The sequence below is a fragment of the Lepisosteus platostomus genome, chromosome 15 (assembly GCF_059453375.1).
Source record: "Lepisosteus platostomus isolate fLepPlt1 chromosome 15, fLepPlt1.hap1, whole genome shotgun sequence".
Taxonomy (NCBI): domain Eukaryota; kingdom Metazoa; phylum Chordata; class Actinopteri; order Semionotiformes; family Lepisosteidae; genus Lepisosteus; species Lepisosteus platostomus.
In genome coordinates this window covers 529,034-535,000 of record NC_142625.1, presented here as the reverse complement: position 1 = coordinate 535,000, position 5,967 = coordinate 529,034, and the positions used below count along the sequence as shown (strand labels likewise).

Below are 5,967 nucleotides of genomic sequence, written 5' to 3'. Positions count from 1 at the left end.
TTATTATCACAAAATACAAAATACTTCAACCAAAACCATTAAAAACCAAAAAAACTCAAAACCTCAAATCCAATACTCCAATACACCAAACATATACAAACCATCTATTAACATAATCCCACCCCTTATGCAAAACAACCAATCCCTCTTTTAAATCCAACTTATTCCCATACTCCAAACACCTCAAACCCAAAACCAACCCTCATTCAATCCCCAAACTTTTACATAATTTCCCATACTACTCTTTACTTTACTCCAGTTTTGCCACCCCTGGACAAATTTAACTTTCTTCCATACTTTGCGAGCATTATTTTCCGTCCCCCGCCGTTGCCCCCATTGCTCCCTCCTCCACTTGCAACCCCACCAATACTCTCTCCTTTCGCTGAAACAGATTCCGCTTTACTGTTTTCCCCCTTCATGGCCCCTACGGACCCTAAGGGTGGAAAGTTCTCATCATTCAATTCGATTTCTTTCACCTTTCCTGTAAAATCAAAGTTCCACGAAATCCCCTGCAATGGCGCTTTTAGCCTCCCCTCAGTGTACCCTCCCTTCTTCCATTCTTCCGTACACCGTTTCACATATTCTGCATGTTCCCTCTCCACATCGCTATCTGTAAGTTCACCAGTATACCATCCCTCATCTTCAATATCACTACTTCTTCCCTCTTCTGCTCTGGACTCTAACACCCTCATGCCAGCCTCTTTCACCTCTCCATTTCTGAATACTGCCACTTCCTTGCTTACCCTAATTTCTTTCCCGACATGTTCTCTCACACTTCTCACACATCCACCAACCTTCCTATTTTCCACAACTTCCACTTTTGCCTTCTCAACTTGTATGCCATCCTTCACCACCTCCACATTTTCACCCTTAACTCCCTCAATGCACCCACCCTTACCCTCCTTAACTAATTCCCTAACCTCACTAATCTCCTTACTCCTAAACTCCTCATTTACTACGCCTACCTTATCTGTCTTTATCCCATCCTTTCCATTCTCCCCCCTGCGTCCCACACATTCTCCTGTACTCTTCCTCTCTACCTCCTCCACTTCCTGTGTCACGCCTTTTGCAACCTCCTTAACCTCCTCCTGACCCCTATCCTTCTCTTCCACCCCTTCCTTTCCAGATTCCACTCCTACCTTCTCCATTCCTGTTTTTCCAATCTCCTCGTTACTTCCTGCACAATCTCCTTTACACATCCTTCCCACCTCCTCTACATTCAAACTCTCTGTTTGCAAGTCATTTGTCACCTCCTTATCACACTTACTCTCAGACTCGCATTCCACTAAACTCTCAGCCACATTCACCGTATTTTCACTCCTCCCAACCTCACAATTGACACCTATACTACCTTCCAAATCATCTTTCGCCGCACGTTTACCACCCGCAACCAAATCCCCCTCTGACGCCTTAACACCCTTTCCTTCTTCCTCCTCCCTCACTTTACTTCCAAACCCACCCATCTCTTCCCGTACCTGCAATACCTGCCCCTCCTCCCCTTCCACCTCGTGACCTTCACCACCCCCTCCCTTCACCACACAATTTTTATATAAATGCCCCAATCCCCCACACGAAAAACATTTAACCCCAATCTTACATTCTTTCACTGTATGACCTTGAACAAAACATCGTCCACAAAACACTATCGAACAATGTGCAGCAAAATGCCCCAATCTTCCACATCTTCTGCACACCAACGGCTGTCCTAGATAGGACAGACAACCCATCCCTGTCCCGATCTCAAAAAACGGTGGAGGGTGTATCACCCCCGCTTCAATAGATTCCCCAAAACGCAATCTCACCCAAAAAACCCGTTTCCCAGTCCAAACCCCTTTTGGATCCAGTTCTCTCTGTCCTCTCCCATGCAAAAACACAAACCCTTTCAAAAAATCAACAATTTCCTCTTCTGAAACAAACGGATCAGAAATATGCACAGTCATCCTCTTCAGATCCCCTGCAAACATTGGGTCCACTGAGAAGAAGCTCAACGGAGCCTCCTCTCTCTTCTCCTGAATCTTCCCCAACAACTCAAAACACAAATCACTAGAAACTAAAGTTAACTCAAATATACCACGTTCACAAAAGTCTTGTAAGCAAAAAATGTCCCGTAAACATAAGCCCAAAACCTCCTCCAAAATTAAAGTCACAAACTTATCTCGAGTCCATCTTCCTTGTCCATCTCGTCTCCGCAGCACGAAGCGAAATGAATCCTTCCGTCGCTCCTTCCTCGCCCAGATGTATCCCGCCAACAGCTCCATGGCTCCAAACCTCGGCACCGCTTCCAAGCCCTCAGGAAACCTCCGTCGCCCTCTCGCTCCGACCAACAGCAACTGCAGAATCCTCGTCTCGGCTTCTTCCAATCTCCTGGCTCCAGCAAAACCGCACTCCGCTCCTTCCCGTCACAGCGTCCTTCTCCACGCCTTCCCGGCCCTCTGGACTAAGATCTGAGAGAACTGCGGACAAGCCACTTGAACCCTGATCTTAGCCAAAAGGCCGAGAAGCGATGCCCACAAAGGCGCGGACCGACGCGCGGGCGTTCCGCTGGCGCACAGTGGCGCAGGCCGACTCCTCTGGAGCCCGGGACCCGCGCAGCCGCCGGCCTCCCTGCAGCCAGAGGCCTGCCGCGGGACTCTGCTCCCCCTCTCTCTTGCCTGCCCGCCTGCCTTCCTGCCAGTCCCGGGCGGGGGCCCTGCTCTTTGATCTTCTGTCAACGGCCCGACAACGACCGCAGCCGCAGGGGGCGCCAGCCGCCCGGCCTCCTTAGCTTAGGCCCCTCCCACCGGCAGCAGCTGCGCCCAACCGGCTGCAAGCGAAAGCCGAGCGCCAGCACCTGCGGGCAGAGGCAAGGGGCAGCTCTCTCTCGGGAGGGAGGGACGGGGACGCGCGCGCGCGCGCACACACGCCTGCCTGCCTGCCTGCCGAAAAAAAAGAAAGAAAAGGTGGATATACTAAGTTTTTGGGAGGGAAAACGCCCAGCTGTCGAAAGGGGCCCGCCTGCAGGGACGGGGACGGACACACACACAAGCAAGCAAGCAAGCAAGCAAGCAAGCAAGCCACGCCTGCCTCCCTGGGAAAAGGCTGAAAAACCTAAGTTTTTTGGAGGGAAAACGCACGGGAGCCGAAAAGGGGGCCGGCCTGCTTGCCCAGAGAGTCGAGACGCGGGAAAGCGCACAGAGGGAGCACGGGAACCGAGAGGGCGAGAGAGAGACAGAACACAGAGACACACAGATGGACGAGGGACGAGGGACGAGACCCGAGAAGAAGGAGCTCCAGTCCACTCCGCTTGCTTGCTCGCTCGCTCGCTCGCTCGCTCGCTAGCTAGCTAGCTAGCTAGCTACCTACCTACGTCTGTCTTTTCACCGCTGAGAGAAGGTGGTGCACCGCTCCCGGAGGCGCTGCAATACCGGGCCGATGCGTGGAGAGGACGGAGCAAGCTCCTGATCCAGCTCCCTGTTCCAAAAATCCGTTTAATATGTGGTCCCCCGATGGGGGACGTATCAGATATTAAACTGATAAGAACAGATACTACACTTGATCTTAGCCAAAAGGCCGAGAAGCGATGCCCACAAAGGCGCGGACCGACGCGCGGGCGTTCCGCTGGCGCACAGTGGCGCAGGCCGACTCCTCTGGAGCCCGGGACCCGCGCAGCCGCCGGCCTCCCTGCAGCCAGAGGCCTGCCGCGGGACTCTGCTCCCCCTCTCTCTTGCCTGCCCGCCTGCCTTCCTGCCAGTCCCGGGCGGGGGCCCTGCTCTTTGATCTTCTGTCAACGGCCCGACAACGACCGCAGCCGCAGGGGGCGCCAGCCGCCCGGCCTCCTTAGCTTAGGCCCCTCCCACCGGCAGCAGCTGCGCCCAACCGGCTGCAAGCGAAAGCCGAGCGCCAGCACCTGCGGGCAGAGGCAAGGGGCAGCTCTCTCTCGGGAGGGAGGGACGGGGACGCGCGCGCGCGCGCACACACGCCTGCCTGCCTGCCTGCCGAAAAAAAAGAAAGAAAAGGTGGATATACTAAGTTTTTGGGAGGGAAAACGCCCAGCTGTCGAAAGGGGCCCGCCTGCAGGGACGGGGACGGACACACACACAAGCAAGCAAGCAAGCAAGCAAGCAAGCAAGCCACGCCTGCCTCCCTGGGAAAAGGCTGAAAAACCTAAGTTTTTTGGAGGGAAAACGCACGGGAGCCGAAAAGGGGGCCGGCCTGCTTGCCCAGAGAGTCGAGACGCGGGAAAGCGCACAGAGGGAGCACGGGAACCGAGAGGGCGAGAGAGAGACAGAACACAGAGACACACAGATGGACGAGGGACGAGGGACGAGACCCGAGAAGAAGGAGCTCCAGTCCACTCCGCTTGCTTGCTCGCTCGCTCGCTCGCTCGCTCGCTAGCTAGCTAGCTAGCTAGCTACCTACCTACGTCTGTCTTTTCACCGCTGAGAGAAGGTGGTGCACCGCTCCCGGAGGCGCTGCAATACCGGGCCGATGCGTGGAGAGGACGGAGCAAGCTCCTGATCCAGCTCCCTGTTCCAAAAATCCGTTTAATATGTGGTCCCCCGATGGGGGACGTATCAGATATTAAACTGATAAGAACAGATACTACACTTGATCTTAGCCAAAAGGCCGAGAAGCGATGCCCACAAAGGCGCGGACCGACGCGCGGGCGTTCCGCTGGCGCACAGTGGCGCAGGCCGACTCCTCTGGAGCCCGGGACCCGCGCAGCCGCCGGCCTCCCTGCAGCCAGAGGCCTGCCGCGGGACTCTGCTCCCCCTCTCTCTTGCCTGCCCGCCTGCCTTCCTGCCAGTCCCGGGCGGGGGCCCTGCTCTTTGATCTTCTGTCAACGGCCCGACAACGACCGCAGCCGCAGGGGGCGCCAGCCGCCCGGCCTCCTTAGCTTAGGCCCCTCCCACCGGCAGCAGCTGCGCCCAACCGGCTGCAAGCGAAAGCCGAGCGCCAGCACCTGCGGGCAGAGGCAAGGGGCAGCTCTCTCTCGGGAGGGAGGGACGGGGACGCGCGCGCGCGCGCACACACGCCTGCCTGCCTGCCTGCCGAAAAAAAAGAAAGAAAAGGTGGATATACTAAGTTTTTGGGAGGGAAAACGCCCAGCTGTCGAAAGGGGCCCGCCTGCAGGGACGGGGACGGACACACACACAAGCAAGCAAGCAAGCAAGCAAGCAAGCAAGCCACGCCTGCCTCCCTGGGAAAAGGCTGAAAAACCTAAGTTTTTTGGAGGGAAAACGCACGGGAGCCGAAAAGGGGGCCGGCCTGCTTGCCCAGAGAGTCGAGACGCGGGAAAGCGCACAGAGGGAGCACGGGAACCGAGAGGGCGAGAGAGAGACAGAACACAGAGACACACAGATGGACGAGGGACGAGGGACGAGACCCGAGAAGAAGGAGCTCCAGTCCACTCCGCTTGCTTGCTCGCTCGCTCGCTCGCTCGCTAGCTAGCTAGCTAGCTACCTACCTACCTACGTCTGTCTTTTCACCGCTGAGAGAAGGTGGTGCACCGCTCCCGGAGGCGCTGCAATACCGGGCCGATGCGTGGAGAGGACGGAGCAAGCTCCTGATCCAGCTCCCTGTTCCAAAAATCCGTTTAATATGTGGTCCCCCGATGGGGGACGTATCAGATATTAAACTGATAAGAACAGATTTTTTTTTTTTTTTTTTTTTTATTATCAAAAAGTAACAACAAACAAGTTCACAGAAACTTCGTCAATCACCAAAATCAAACATATAGACACACAATTAACTCAAACAAAACACTACATAAACCAATCAAAACATGGGATTACAATAAACAAGACCATCAATTGTTAGATATTAGCCAATACTTTCCACTTTTCTTTAACAGCGTGGAAACTCAACTTCCTTTTATCATTGGCCACCATACATCTGACATCCCACAATACCTTGTTCCACACCCCTCCCACATCACATGTCACTCCCTTCTTTACCAACAAATTTCTTGCAGCCCACAGTTCTATT

General features: G+C 54.7%; 4 non-coding genes across 4 annotated transcripts in view; all 4 read right to left on the bottom strand.

Moving 5' to 3' along the window:
• Positions 1 to 20, bottom strand: part of LOC148647386 (U2 spliceosomal RNA) — a 193-nt gene extending 173 nt beyond the window's left edge. The window contains exon 1 of the small nuclear RNA XR_015927105.1: positions 1 to 20. This exon is cut by the window's left edge and continues 173 nt beyond it. This is a non-coding gene — a small nuclear RNA (U2 spliceosomal RNA).
• A 3,350-nt stretch (positions 21 to 3,370) lies between these two features.
• Positions 3,371 to 3,561, bottom strand: LOC148647385 (U2 spliceosomal RNA). Its single transcript, XR_015927390.1, has one exon. It is a non-coding gene; the product is annotated as a U2 spliceosomal RNA (small nuclear RNA).
• An 865-nt stretch (positions 3,562 to 4,426) lies between these two features.
• Positions 4,427 to 4,617, bottom strand: LOC148647384 (U2 spliceosomal RNA). Its single transcript, XR_015927389.1, has one exon. It is a non-coding gene; the product is annotated as a U2 spliceosomal RNA (small nuclear RNA).
• An 861-nt stretch (positions 4,618 to 5,478) lies between these two features.
• On the bottom strand, positions 5,479 to 5,669 carry LOC148647383 (U2 spliceosomal RNA). The gene has a single exon (XR_015926994.1). It is a non-coding gene; the product is annotated as a U2 spliceosomal RNA (small nuclear RNA).
• Positions 5,670 to 5,967: the final 298 nt, after the last annotated feature.